We start from the raw sequence: 15,399 nt of genomic DNA, 5'->3' as shown, positions 1-15,399 counted from the left end.
GGTTGCAGCCCACCTGCACCCACGGCTCTCGGCGACTTCCTCCAGGCCTCCCGCTCTCCCTGCGAAGGCAGACCACTTCCAGTCGGCGCTGAACGAGAGGGCGTACAAGGCTGCCACCATCTCGGTCCGAGCTTTGAATGTCTCCTCCATGCTCTCGGCGTACCAAGCCTAGCTCTGTGAGGACATGAATACGAAGCCGGACTCGGAGGTGTGGGAGGAAATTACCGTACTGACCGACATCTGCCTGCGTGTGCAGCGCTGCGCGGTCCATGCTACGGCTAAAGCTATGGGCAGGATGGTGCTTCAAGAACGTGCACGATGGCTGAACCTCACCAACCTCTCTGAGAGAGAGAAGAAGGACATTTTGGACATGCCAATCGTGCCTGAAGGCATTTTTGGCTCTGCCCTGGCATCAATGCAGCAACGGTGTGCGGCCAAAAAGAAAGAGGATGAAGCCCTTCATCTCTGCCTTCCCCGTAAACCCTCACCTGCGCTGCCGGCTCGGCCGAACCTGCCTCAGGCAGCTGCCCGAGCCCAGCCTCAGTTCCGGATCCCAAAGCGCCCGAAGCCTCAAGCTGTCCAACCAGCTCCTTCGGGCTCAGAGCCTCGACCAGTTTGGCCTCAGCGATCCGGCAACCAAGCTGCTCCGCCGCCGGGACAATCCACCAGACACGGCGGTCAGCAGGTGAGGAGGAAGAAGTGGGCAGCCTGTCGGAGTTCTTCCCTCCCGACGCTGCAGCTGGCGGTTCCCCGTTCGCCAGCTCCTCCTGTTCGATGTTGCCATGGTGCTTTCTCCCCCCCCTCACGGAACCCCTCCGGCAGAGTTCCCGAGCGGTCCAGGGTGGGGCCAGGACGTGCAGCCGGCGGTGCCGGCTCACAACACACGTCACAAGCACTCACACTGTTTTTCACAAACATGTCACGCTCAAGGAGCATTAAAAGGTTCGCTGTCGCATCCAGACAAGATGTCAAGGGCGCAGCAAAAATCAATAAAAATGTCACCCATGAGCGATTCCAGGCGGGGGCGGCGCCACGGGGCGTCCTCGTAAGCCTGGGCCGTCAAAGCACAAAGCCCCCGCGCATGCGCAGTGGCTGCCACGAGCACCGCTGCCCCACAACCTCTGGAGGGAGCTGGTGCTCCGTGTGTCACGGCTGTGTCACCGCTCTCCACTCACATGGAGGAATGGACAGCGGTTTCTGCTTCACGTTGGGTGCTGAGAACTATTTCGAGGGGTTACAGGCTCCAATTCGCTTCTGTTCCTCCTCGATTCTCCGGCGTAGTGTTCTCCCACGCCCAGGGGTCGTCATCTCACATCCTTCAGGGAGAAATCTCCTCCCTGCTGGAGAAGGGAGCGATATGCATTGTGCCTCCCGATCGGTCTCAGAGCGGTTTCTACTCCAGGTACTTCCTGGTCCCGAAGCGGGGAGGGACCGGGATTCGCCCGATCCTGGATCTGAGGGCCCTGAACCGATGCCTCAGAAAGTACAGATTCAAAATGCTCACGCTCTCATCCCTTTTGCGTCTGATTCACCAGAATGACTGGTTCACCTCAATCGACCTGAGGGACGCATACTTTCATATTCCCGTGTACCCTCCACACAGGAAATTTCTGAGGTTTGCCTTTCAGGGAGTGTGTTACGAATACACCGTGCTCCCATTCGGCCTCTCGCTGAGCCCGAGGGTGTTTGTCAGGTGTACGGAGGGGGCGATCGCCCCTCTGAGAGGGAGGGGCATTCGGCTGGCCACGTATTTAGACGACCGGCTCCTGCTGGCACGGTCCAGAGAGGAGACAGCGTCAAACACGCTGGTTGTGATCCCTCACTTGTGTGGTCTGGGTTTCAGAATAAACTGGCAGAAAAGCGCTTTACTCCCCTCCCAGAAAATAACCTTTCTAGGTCTGAATCTGGACTCAGGGGCGTTCACGGCCCGTCTCTTGGCACCGCGCGTGAACGCGCTCTCGTTCTACCTGGCGCGCTTCCGCCTACACAGTTCGGTGCGGTTTGCGTTATGCCTCAGGCTTTTGGGTCTCATGGCGTCGGCTATTTCAGTGGTACCACTCGGCCGTCTACACATGAGAGATTTTCAACGCTGGGTGGCTTCTCTGGGTCTCTCTCCAGTGCGCCACAGAGCGCGCAGGGTGACGGTCTCTGCAGCGTGTGTCGCGGCGCTCCGCTGTTGGCGTCACCCCTCCCTCTTGGCACAGGGGGTGCCTTTGGGGTTGGTTCTCGTGAGGAAAGTGGTCACAACAGATGCGAGCCTGTCAGGTTGGGGGGGGGGGGGGCTCCTGGAGGGTCGCTCTGTCAGGGGTGTGTGGAGCAGAGAGCTCTGGGGGACACACATAAATTATCTGGAACTCCTCGCGGTCTTTCTAGCCCTGAGGCGCTTCCTGCCTTTTCTCTCCGGCCATCATGTCCTAGTGAGAACAGACAACACCATGACTGTGGCTTATATAAACCACCAGGGGGGGGGCTGCGCTCCATGCGCTTACACACGCTGGCACGCAGACTGATCCTATGGTGCAGCAGGCATCTCCTCTCAATCAGAGCCACCCATGTCCCGGGTGTTCTGAATCGGGGGGCGGATCTGCTGTCCAGAGGGACACCCCTGTACGGGGATTGGAGCCTGCATCCAGCAGTGTTGGAACAGATTTGGATCCGGTTCGGCACAGCCGTAGTGGATCTTTTTGCCTCCAAGGAGAATGCTCACTGTCCTCTGCGCGACCGAGACGCTCCACTCGGCGTGGACGCGCTGGCGCACGACTGGCCACGGGGACTGCTTTACGCTTTTCCCCCAGTGGCCCTGATACCACCCACCTTGCTGAGGGTACGAACCCAGCTCCACACTCTCATTCTGGTGGCCCCATACTGGCCAGCCATGCATTGGGTGGCGGACATTTTCCAGCTCCTGGAGGGCCAACCTTGGAAACTTCCGCTTCGCAGGGACCTGATGTCCCAAGCGGGAAGCTCGATCTTCCACCCTCATCCAGAACGGCTGGCCCTGTGGGCCTGGCCCCTGAGGGGTGCGGGCTAGTGTCAGCAGAGCTGCTCCAGGCAGTCATTCGAACCATTCAGAATGCTAGGGCCCCCTCCACTAGGTCCCTATATGACTGTAAATGGAGGGTGTTTGAAGCCTGGTGTCAGGGCAGGGAGGTCTCACCCTTCCAATGCCCAGTGAACGTCATTCTGTCTTTCCTGCAAGACTTGTTGGATGGGAAGAAGGCTTTCTCCACCATTAAAGTGTACCTAGCAGCCATTTCCGCCCGACACTTGGGTTTTGGGAAGAAACTGGCGGGTCAACACCCCCTGGTGTGTAGCTTCATGAGGGGCGCGCGCAGGCTTCTCCCTGTGTCTCGACCCCTGGTGCCCTCATGGGATCTGTCCTTGGTGCTGTCGGCCCTCTCCGGGCCTCCATTTGAACCTATGGACGGCCTGGACCTTAAGATCCTGTCTCTTAAGGTGGTGCTACTCCTGGCTTTGGTATCTGCAAAGCGAGTTAGTGACTTACAGGCTCTCTCTATGCACCCATCCTGCACCCAGTTTGCACCCGGTGACATGAAGGTGTCCCTGAAGCCCAACCCTGCCTTTGTGCCTAAGGTGGTGGGCTCCTTTTCTCCTGTTATCCTCACAGCTTTCTACCCACCACCCTTCTCCTCTCCTGAGGAGGAGCGGTGGCACAAGCTGTGTCCGATTCGCGCGCTCAAGGAGTATGTGAATCGGACGGAGAACCTTCGCAGGGGGGACCAGCTTTTTGTGTCATGGGGTGGGCCTCGTAAGGGGAAACCCGTCACAAAGCAGAGGCTTTCCCACTGGATTGTGGAGGCTATTTCTATGGCTTACTCCTGTCAGGGCATTCAGGCTCCTGTTGGGCTCAGGGCCCATTCTACTTGGGGCCTGTCTGCTTCTTGGGCCCTTTTTCGGGGGCTGTCAATCCAGGAGATTTGTGCTGCAGCAAGTTGGGCTTCTCCACTTGCATTTGCACGCTTCTATAAGCTTGATGTTTCGGTCCCTGCAATGACTCACACGATTCTGAGTGTGGGGTCTTTGGCGGGCCAAGACGTATCCCTGTAGGTTGGTGATCGCTGGATAAGCTGTCTGGCAATACGGGAGTCTCCATATCCCATAGTGAGACATCGAAACGAATGTTAAGAAAGAGAACTTTAGGTTACTGTCGTAACCCCGGTTCTCTGAGTAACATGAGTGAGATGTCTCACCAGACAACCCTTCTTGCTGGGCGAAGCGAGAAGAGGTGTTTATCTTGAACAGTGCGTGCGTGGGGACGCTTGCTACTTAAAGTAGCAGGGGGACACGTACGTCACGGTCACTGGCCAATCAGGATTGGCGTATTGAGATAAGTGCTTCTGAGGAATCCGCGGAGGGGCGTATCCCATAGTGAGACATCTCACTCATGTTACTCAGAGAACCGGGGTTACGACAGTAACCTAAAGATTTATTAGATAGATTTAGACCTATAACTGAATTTATTTAGGCTACAAGCCATTCTCTGTCAGGTTTACATGGGTGTTTGCAAGGTTCAACAGTCCCATGTCAAAAAATGTGCAATTTTACTTTTGTGATGAAATGTTTACCAGTTTAAATGATTACTATAGCAAAACATTTCAAAATTGATTTACCGTACACCTGTATTTGATGACAGGTGTAAAACTTTTGATAGGCTTTTGATTATCTGACAAAGGCAATGACCCTTTACACACAATAGAGAGCCTAAGTCACTTCCGCATTGTGGGTCCCCGGAAGAACGAAAAAATGAATGCAAACAGGCTATTTTCTAATCCGCTTTGCCTTACGCCCTGGATTGCATATGTTGTACTGCAATTTAATTGAAAAGTAATGATGGGTGTTTCGACCACGCCAGTCATGTACTTTGAGATTTATCAGCTTGTAAACGTTCGTAATTAACATGAATACAAACTAGAAATCGGCACGTTGCATATGTGACGTCATCACATAATCTCCTTTCCCCAAAGTAGCTGCTACTTACCAAATGACCAGATTTATGGTGGCTCTTTCCTCCTGTAGGAAGTTTTCTGAACTTACAGTCCTTCTCCCTCAGTTTTCACCATATCTGGTTCGATGACGTCACTTTCATGATGCACATTTGTAGTCTTGGTCTTATTTTCACGCAAAACCTAAAATATCGTTCCCCCCCATTCGAAAATAAGCACTTTCTTGGTATCAAAACATGTCTTTAAAATTCACGGACATCATATGTGAAATCCATGTCACAAAACAAGCGAAGTTAGAAAATAGTGTTTTTAGCCCCATTGAGTTGCATTCATTTTTTCGTTCTTCCAGGGACCCATGATGCGGAAGTGACTTGCTCCCAATATGAAGAAACAAAATCCATCTGATTTAGCCTGAAAATACTAGTTGCATCAAACTGAGATGTCATTTCCTTTTTAAAAGGAGGAATACCCTCCTTCTGGTCCACGACTAGCCGGCGGCTACCCAGGAATACCTGCCGAGCTGCAGGCTCCAGCGTGTTAGCCCGGCTGGCTAGTCGGGCTAATGCTCCTGTCGCCAGGGACTTCTGCACTGCTAATTTTGGTCTTCTCAACATTCGCTCCCTCTCTGGTAAAGGACATCTCCTCCAAGATACCATCAGTGACCATAAGCTAGACTTTCTTTGTCTGAACGAAACATGGCAACAACCCAGCGATTTCTCACAACTCAATGACTGTACTCCTCCCGGATTTGTTTACCTTTCCAAACCCCGTGGGTCGGGCCGCGGCGGTGGTCTCGCGATACTCTATCGCGAGACTTGGAAGGTCCTTCCCGTAAGCCTTCCTCCTCTCACCACTCTTGAATGCCTCGCCTGTCAACTCTCCGGCCCGACCCCCACAATAATTGTCACTGTTTATCGTCCCCCCAAGTTCAGCCCTGAGTTTTTAAATGAACTCTCTGCTCTTTTATCCCATCTGTCCGCCCTTTCCCCAAATGTAATTTTACTTGGTGATTTTAATATTCATATGGACAATATGGCCCTCCCCCTCAGCAAAGACTTCTCCTCATCTTTGGACAGCCTCAGTTTTCATCAATATGCCAATTTTCCCACTCACATTAAAGGTCACACCCTGGATTTAATCTGCTGCTCTGGCCTGACCCCCTCCAACTGTACAGCTGACCCGCTCCCTTTCACGGACCACTTCCTCATCTCCTTTTCTGTTCCCCTCCGTCTCTCCATCATCAAGTCACCACGTATCATTTCTTTTCGTAATATTAAGGACATTGATCTAGCCTCCCTGTCCTCCAGTTTTGCCACCTTGACCCCTAATTTGTCCTCTACTCCCGATGATCTTGTCATTCAGTACAATAACGGTCTGGTTTCTATCCTTAATTCATTTGCTCCCATCAAATCCCGCTCTGTACATTTTACTCGGTCTGCTCCATGGTTCACCCCTGCCCTTCGCTCCTTGAAAGCTACCAACCGGAGGCTTGAAAGACTCTACAAGAAAACCGGTCTCACCATCCATAAAGACTTATATTCTGCTCAGATTTCTCTCTACAAGGACTCCATCTCCCATGCCAAATCTCAGTATTACTCCGGTCTCATCTCGTCCAACTCCAGCAACACTAAAACATTATTTTCCATCATGAACAGCATTTTTCAGCCTCCCGACTCCTTACCCATCCATCTTTACTCTTCAGAAACCTGTAACTCTCTCCTTCAGTTTTTTAATGAGAAGGTCAATAGAATCCATCTCTCTTTACCTCATTCCTCCCCTCCCTCTCCTGATTTATTTGAACCCACCATTCCGTTCTCCTCCTTTGAACTTCCCCATCCCTCAGAAATATTAGATTACATCACCAAATCCAAACCTTCCACCTGTCAACTGGACCCTATTCCAACTGTTTTAGTTAAATCGTGCCTTTCTTCTCTGCTCCCTTTTATAACAGCCATTATTCATTCCTCACTATCCTCTGGTACGGTCCCACCCCTATTCAAATCCGCTTCAGTCAGCCCTATTCTAAAAAAACCTGGTTTAGATCCCAATGATTTCAATAACCTCCATCCCATTTCCCATCTTCCCTTCATTTCCAAAGTCCTTGAGAAAACTGTTGCATCTCAGCTCCATTCACATCTCACCCGCAATAACCTTTATGAACAGTTTCCGTCTGGCTTCCGTCCCCACCACAGCACAGAAACAGCTCTCATCAAGATCACTAACGACCTACTCATTGCTGCTGATTCTGGTTTAATCTCTATTCTTATTCTCCTCGATCTGAGTGCGGCCTTTGACACCATTTCTCATCCCATCCTCCTCAATAGACTCTCTGCCTTAGGCATCAATCACACCCCCCTCAGCTGGTTTCAATCTTACCTTACTGGCCGCACTCAGTTCATCCAGTTAAAATCCTTTACCTCAGAACCCTCCCCAGTCAAGTCAGGTGTGCCCCAGGGCTCTGTCCTGGGGCCCCTCCTCTTCATAGTATATCTCCTCCCTATCGGCAAAATCTTCCGCAAATTCAATATCCAGTTTCACTGCTTTGCAGATGACACCCAGCTCTACATTTCCAGTAAGCCCAACTCAACTCTCCCACCATCCTCCCTTACACTCTGCCTCTCTGAAATCAAATCATGGTTCACCTCTAATTTCCTCAAACTCAACGGCAATAAAACTGAACTTCTTCTTGTTGGCACTAACTCAACCCTCTCAACATCTGACAGCTTTTCTTTAACTATTGACAGCGCCACAGTCTCCCCCTCACCTCATGTCAAGAGTCTGGGTGTCATTCTCGACAGCTCACTTCCTTTTCAGGCTCACATTAATAACTTAATTCGGTCAGCATACTTCCATCTACGTTCCATAAACCGTCTTCGTCCCTCACTGACCCCTCACACTTCCGCCATTCTCGTCCACAGCCTCGTCACCTCCCGTATCGACTATTGCAATTCACTTCTTTATGGTCTTCCCGACAAACTCCTTCATAAACTGCAACTGGTCCAGAATTCAGCAGCCCGTATTATCACCAGAACCCCTTCCTTTCACCACATCACGCCGGTTCTCCAGCAGCTTCACTGGCTCCCAGTTAAATTCAGGTCCATCTTCAAAATTCTCCTCCATACCTTCAAAGCAATCCACAACCTCTCTCCTCCATATATCTCAGACCTTATAAGTATTCACACCCCGTCCCGTTCACTCAGATCTTCTTCTTCCATCCATCTTGCGGTTCCTTCTGCCCGTCTCGCTACCATGGGGAGCAGAGCTTTCAGCCGCTCTGCTCCTCGACTCTGGAACTCACTTCCCCCAGACATCAGGAACGTCGACAGTTTTACCCTTTTCAAAACAAAACTCAAAACACACATGTTTAAATCTGCCTACAACCTCTGATTTTATTGAAATGTTTCTGTTTTTTCTTCTTTGGGTTTTATTATTGTTTTATTGTATTTTATTACGTGTTTTGTGTAAAGTGACCTTGGGTGTCCTGAAAGGCGCTTTGAAATAAAATGTATTATTATTATTATTATTATTATTATTATTATTATAAAACACTTTCACAATAAAATCCATGATACGCATAAAGGAGCAAAATGTAACAATTCTACAGTAAAATAATCACAAAACAGTCGGATGTCTCAATCACGTTGGAAGGACGATTATACTGAAACAGATGTAATTCTCAGCCGGCTGGGGGATTGTCAGTGATTCTCCTTTTATGAAAACTAAAGAGGGAAAAGGTTTTTGTTTACATTCAGTGAGCCCATGATGTTTTTGAATCTGCACTGAGCTAACGCAACTTTTCTAATTCAACACCAGCAGGCAAAAAGCGCCAGTGTTGTCTAAAGAACTGAAGCCAGTAAACAGAAGTGACCCAGAAGTCGTGTGTGTGTGTGTGTGTGCATTGACTGTTTCGCCTCATCTGCTGACCGTGAGATGCTGAAGATGCTGGAGAAATATTACCATAAAAAGTGTAGTAAGTGCTCCCTAGTGTAAAACAACCAAGGGTGCCAATACCAAATATGATACTGTATTTATCTACCTATCAAGAGTATATAGCAGAAGTTTGAAGGTGATTGGTGAAAAGGGCAACGGGGCATAATTCTCCAAACAACGCGTGCGAAAACCACTAATTCGAGTACTTGGACCAAAATGGCCAACCTCCTGTACGACATTGCGCTTGGCTCCAAGAGATTTTTTTGTAGGTCCTGAGACACTACAATAGTGTACCAAATTTCGTAATCCTCAGTCAAAGCATGGCTTGGGGCGGACAATTTTAATGGTCCTAGGGGGCGCTATTTCAGAAAATAGGCCACGTCCACTGGATTTTCACATCAGATTTTTTGGGGGGCCGGACTAGGATCACTCACCAGAAGTTTCATGGCGATATCTTTAGAAATGACAAAATTGGAGGCAAACGTATGGCCACGGCGGTATGCCTGACTTCGCCATGCCGCCACAGCCCCACCCTCTTTTGAAAACTCCCATAAAGTGATGCCAAGCAACCCCCACTTGTCTTGAGTTACCAGCTACAAATTTGTGGTGATTAAGTGAAATGGGGTGATTTGGGACCTATCACAGTAAAACTTGACCATTTTGGTCCTGAGGGGGCGGGGCTTGTGTGATGTCATCATCCGACCATTCAGTTTAGTTTGTGGCGAGATGTCGAATGAACACAGACATTTTGTAACTCTACTCTATTCGAGTATGAAGTTATAGCCATTTATATTTTTTTGGCGAGTAGTTGAACTTCGAGGCCTGGCCACGCCCCCTCAGCATATACAAATGTCACTTTTATTTTTTCTATTTTATCGCCCATCTCTTCTGAGCAATTTCTCACAACTTTCGAGGCGATTGTGCGAAAAATGATCGAGTAAATCAATCAGAAGCGGACCCTAGAAACGGCCAAAACGGGGTCAAAATCACCACTTCAAACCAAAATGGCCGACTTCTTGTTTGATGTTGACCATGGTTGCAAGAGGCTTTTCTGTGTGGACTGTTGAGTACTACAAGTGTACAAAATTTCATAACTGTACCACAAACTAAGGTTTGAGGAGGGGGGTATTTTTCACATTCTAGGGGGCGCTGTGGAGCTAGTTTGATAGCGATTTTTTGGGACCTTTAAAATACAAAATTTTACACCACGCCTGACATATGTGCAAAAATTCCTGAGTTTTTGGGTATGTTAAGACCTCCAAAAAGCCTATTTACTTGGCGGAAGAAAAATAAACAGAGCAGATACAATAGGCCTTCGCAGTGCTTTCGCTGTTCGGGCCTAAAAAATCAAAACAGTCATGGTACAAATTTTTAGGCCCGACCAGTAAATGTATGTGGCAGAGCTACAAACTAAAACTAGTATCTCACCGGGCTGCAGCTGTTGGTGTCTTGTTGGAATCGCACTGTTTAGTAAATGACAAATAGAGACAGCTGCGTAAATGTTTCATTTTACTAACAAAGTCTCTTAACTGCGTCTTTATTTGCTATCTTTTATCCAAATTTTGGTCGCCAACCCTCTACCAAAGTCCTCTCACGATCACATTATGACACAAGCAAACATCTAGAGGGATTCAAAAGCTATTCTAGATATCTGCAAAAATTCTGACTCTTTCAAAAAGAAATGTGTTCAGCAAATTTTTTTAACACGTTCAAAATTCCAGAGAAATGCAATGCATGCAAGGGAACCTTTGAGAATATTTCCAAACATTTTGGAAACTCCGTCGCAAATGCTGTTTGCTATTTGGTGCCAACAGCCTCAGCTCAGAGAAACTGGCTTAAAAACTTAAGTTGCTTCCAAAAAGAAAATCTATTTTCTTTGCCAATTTAAGCATTTTGAGGATTTATACAGTAATCTGGCTCAGGCGTTGAGCTTTTCTTTGTATTCACAACTTGGATTCTCTTAATGCCAATAAAACTCAGCAACTCATCAAATTTATGATGTTATTAAAAACTATACTTTTCCATCTGTGGCTGTGCGCTGATCAGCAGAAGAACCGCAGGCTGTGATGTTTTCAGAACCGCTTACCGTTTCAGCTCCAATTCCCTGATTTCTCAGGGCTCGCCAGGTGGCGAGTGATAATCCTGCACAGTAGACTTTCACACCTAGTCAACAGTCATGTCTAACTGTGCTGAGCTTCCTGCCAGATAGGGAGGTGTGCATGGATTGAGTGATAGCCCAGGACTGCCAGGAAAATGTGTGAATTGGGAGAATACAGGCTATTACTGACTCGGATATTTTACTGCTGACTCACTCAGGAACAAATTGATGCAAACAGTTTTAGGGAGGTTGGGCAAGGGCATCCCAATGGATCCATAATATTAACTTGGCCTGCAGATTTTCAACTTGTGCTTTATCTTCTGTGCTACATTATACACAACTCCAAAAATAATGAAGGCTTCGATAAATTCCCTATGCTGACAGGCTGACAGACAGGCAGGGATGTTAATTCTTTAAATTATAGGTGAGAAAGTAAGGTGTCTCCTTAGAATTTGGAGGGATTATTCCAGGCTGTTTTAATTTTCAAAAATGCCAAAATGTTCCACATCTAGCTGGCGGATTACTTACAGTGTAATTTAAGTTTCAGTTAAATCAGAATAATGAATCTTACTCCTCCGCTCTCTCCAGGAACTGGATTACAGCACAAAAAGGAAGAAGAATTCCACCTGCTTATGCGCATCCTGATAAATGAGAGCAGGGTGAGAAATGTTCGACAACAGCACATCCATCTTGCAAGGCGTGACGATTTCTCTGCTGTGCCATATTGGTAGCAGCTGCCTGTACAGATATGAAACTCCAGTTTCAAATTAACGTGCCAGGGATTATCCCACAGAATGATAGTAGCAGCGACAAAACATACGCATCTGTACACACTCCTCTTGACCTAAAAATGTCAACAATGTTGGAGGTGCAGCTGTACTTTTTAAAGCTTCCTGGTGAACAGCACTCAGTGTTGACCTTTGACCTTAGCCAGGTACAAAGTGCATGTTAAGATGCCACCTCTTGAATCAGCCTGAGGGCTGCTGCTGTTTGCATTTCCACTACATGCTCAGCTGGATTTACCAGAAAGGAAGTAAGCATGGATTGAACTGGTCAGTGACGAGTCTGTTGGGTGCAATTATTCTATTATAAATATTCTATGTGGCTTTTTATTGTCTGTGCAAAAATCATAACAAGGCACAATGCAGCCAAACTGCACCGGGTCTTGGTGGTTGTTTAATGGAGGAAAGTTCTCGAGTAATTGGAGAACCGTACATGGTTTAGGCCCCTCAAGATTTGTGCTGGAGCCCATTAAAGTGACATTTGAGAGACAGATACTGGACCAATAAAGCAACCAATAATAGTAATTTTCTATACTACTGATTCCAACAAAACGAAGCTAACCAATGTGTCATGGATGCTTCCTAGCATGTATTCACAACTTCTCATCATTTTCTCCCATTTTTCTTTTATTTAGTATAAAAGTATAATTGACATAATTGTAAAAAGTGCCCAATCACCTTCTCTGGAAACACAAACATGATGCAAACTAAACGTTTATGCTCTAACATTATTTTGGAGAAAATTTGGCAGAGACCAAAAACTATGAGCCTGAGGTTAAATAAATAATATGTCTTATGTTGGGTGTTATTTATCAAAATGAGTAATACTAAAATGTTTCACAAAACTAGCTGATTTAGTTTTCTAGCATGCGGTGTGGGGAGCAAAGTAAGACTTTCATTGTACAGGGAACTACTTCTCAACAGAATACTATGTTGATTTCCCATACACACTATGTTTGAAGAAAACACACAATTTAGGCAGATAATTGTTATATGAGGGGCAGCAGTAGCTCAGAAAGCCCTATATGAAATAGATAATGACAAGCTGTATGGGTCCCACAAGGGTTTGTCCACAGTTTCCACAGTGGCCCCACAGGGTTTTGTCCACAAAAGAGTCAAACCCTCTGAAAACCCATATAGATCCTGTTAAAATCTATGCGGGCAAACCCCTGTGGGGCAACCATGGAAACCGCAGACAATTCCAACCGCTAGTTGGCAGCAGTGTGCAATGGGTTTTGTTTCTACCATTGTAATGTAAATCCCTCTATTATGGTTCCAATACCTCATGTTAAACATGTTACATATCCGTTAGGACTGATTATTGAATTACAATAAAATCAGTCAAAAATAAAAATATCACAAATACCATCTGGCTGGCATCAAACTAACCTATCCATACTTCCTTAATGATTGGTTTTCTATTCACACTTCCATGAAGCAGCTTGTAATCATGTTTTTTCATTAGATAAGAAATTTACAAAACACAGAGAAACAAGTTCATAATAAACATTTGGGACTGATGATTCACTTATTTTCTGAGAAAAATTAGGAATGCAAATTGGCTCCTCTTAATTACAAGAGCCATTAACATTGAAGAGAAAAAAAAGCTTGGGTTCAAGTCATTCACTCAATAAAGCAGATGAATGTGTGTCAGTGTGGTAGTTTAATCACTGGAAGCTCATCAATCACCATGAGAAACAGCTTTGGACCTCAATTTCATAGACAACACCGTATAGAGAGGCAGCTCATCCACAGCCACATAAATCCAGAACTGATCCACTACGCTCATCAGGAATACATAAGTTCATTGGAGGGCCCATCCATCACTGCGTGCCCTGCATGCACCATTACTTTCAAAGTCCAACTCCTACACTTAATGCACACCTAGAGAGCAGACGGATGCCATTCAAAAAAAAAATAAAACTAGTCTAGATCCCTACCAAATTTGCTGCTGGCTGGGCCACCGGGTTCAGATGCTACTCACACACCGGGATGAGACAATATATCTTTTTAACGGCGATGCTCATCATGTTAAATAAATAATGTAATTATAACACACGTAGTCCTACACCGGAACAATATTATTGCAAATAAGATCTTTATGTTTTCCCATTTTCTCCCACTTCTCCAATTGTGTTTGCTAATCGACTGAAGTTTTGTACATAGAGGACATAAAACGTCAAGGATAACAACCTTAAACTTCAATCGCTGTCATTTCCACAAGAAACCTTCCATAGATCTAGTATTATAGATGCAGTGGCGGGCGGTGCGTTCCACCCCTGGGCCTTCAGTGATTTCCTATTCAGTCCAATCTAATTTAATACACCTTAAAATACCATCAATAGGACATCACAGCTGGAGTAACCTCACACACACACACACACACACACACACACACACACACACACACACACACACACACACACACACACACACACACCAGTGGCTGGTCAAGACACATAATTTCCAGAGTCTTTAAAATCAAACTCGCATTCCCAGTTGAGAGTAGGAAGCTGACCACGGACACCGTTAAATCTCAGAAATGAAAGACGGGTTTAAGAGACAGATGAGACAATAAAATAAATAAGTAAAGCAAACACATTATTTTCATTTGTTTTGGAGAAAATTGTACCGCGAAACAATTGAACATGTTGGCGCAGCTGCACACACCACGTTATACACAATATAAATTGCATAGAAACAGAACACAGAATAATTTCATTTTGCCATTTTATTTCGTTACCATTTATTGATTATTAACAAAATAAAATGACAAAACATTAAAAAAATACTAATAAAATGTTTCTACTCACCAACATAAATGTCCAGCATGGATCTCCTCCTCTCCTGCTCATTAGAAAATAAAATCCATCCTTCTTTCTTTCCTCAGGAAAACCTCAGTGGCTCTGTACAGTTTATCTGTGCACTTCAGGTCCATGAGTGGATCCTTTTCTACGGACATGGAGGCTGAAAGACGTGTCTTTCCGGTCGTGTTTCTGGCGTACGTTTTAACGCGCTTTAATGCTACCAAATCCATCTGATGCGAGCAACAGGCATTCCCAGCAGAATAACCTGCAGCGGTTCTCTGAAGCTGTTAGCCGTGGGTACCGTTCATAGTTGCTTGCCTGAAAATGACGAACAAATCCTTTCTCCTGCTGGGACAAGCCAGCTAGCGTTGGGGTCAGACGACCTGTTCTCACAAGATCCATTTTTTCTTGAAAGGTCCGTCTTGAAAGTGGTGTGGCAAGTTAATCTGCAACCAAGTCCGTCTCTTCTCCTCTTTCAGCCATCATGTGTTCAAAAATACACCGATAGCTGCCTATAGATACAAATCTCTGTGTTTAGTTTTGATATTTTGCTTCATGCCGCTAGAAAAGTTCTAACTACTGCTTATCCAATCACAGGATGCGTTCATGTCAACTTTTGCGTGAGGCCAGCTAGCTGGCCCGGGCCAAGCTGACTCGTGAGCTGATTGGCTATCGCAACTAGATCGTCTCTGTTCACTTACAGCGGACAGCGGGCTTCTCGATTGATTCTGAAGGCCTAGAGCAGACTTAATCTGCCTGAAAACACAAGCTAGCTTAAATCTGATTGGATAACACCCAGCCTTGGTATTTTAACACTG

At 46.5% G+C, this 15,399-nt stretch overlaps 1 protein-coding gene across 1 annotated transcript in view; it reads left to right on the top strand.

The window, feature by feature from the left end:
- The window catches only part of LOC107387792 (carbohydrate sulfotransferase 15), a 61,857-nt gene that overhangs the window by 18,678 nt on the left and 27,780 nt on the right, over positions 1–15,399 (top strand). The window contains exon 2 of the mRNA XM_054749258.2: positions 11,581–11,651. The gene's annotated coding sequence lies outside the window, so the exon portion shown is untranslated. The remainder of the gene's footprint in view (positions 1–11,580; positions 11,652–15,399) is intronic.

The sequence above is a fragment of the Nothobranchius furzeri genome, chromosome 16 (genome assembly GCF_043380555.1).
Source record: "Nothobranchius furzeri strain GRZ-AD chromosome 16, NfurGRZ-RIMD1, whole genome shotgun sequence".
NCBI lineage: Eukaryota > Metazoa > Chordata > Actinopteri > Cyprinodontiformes > Nothobranchiidae > Nothobranchius > Nothobranchius furzeri.
Note: the sequence above shows the minus strand (reverse complement) of the source record. Positions and strands in the feature narration are given on the sequence as shown.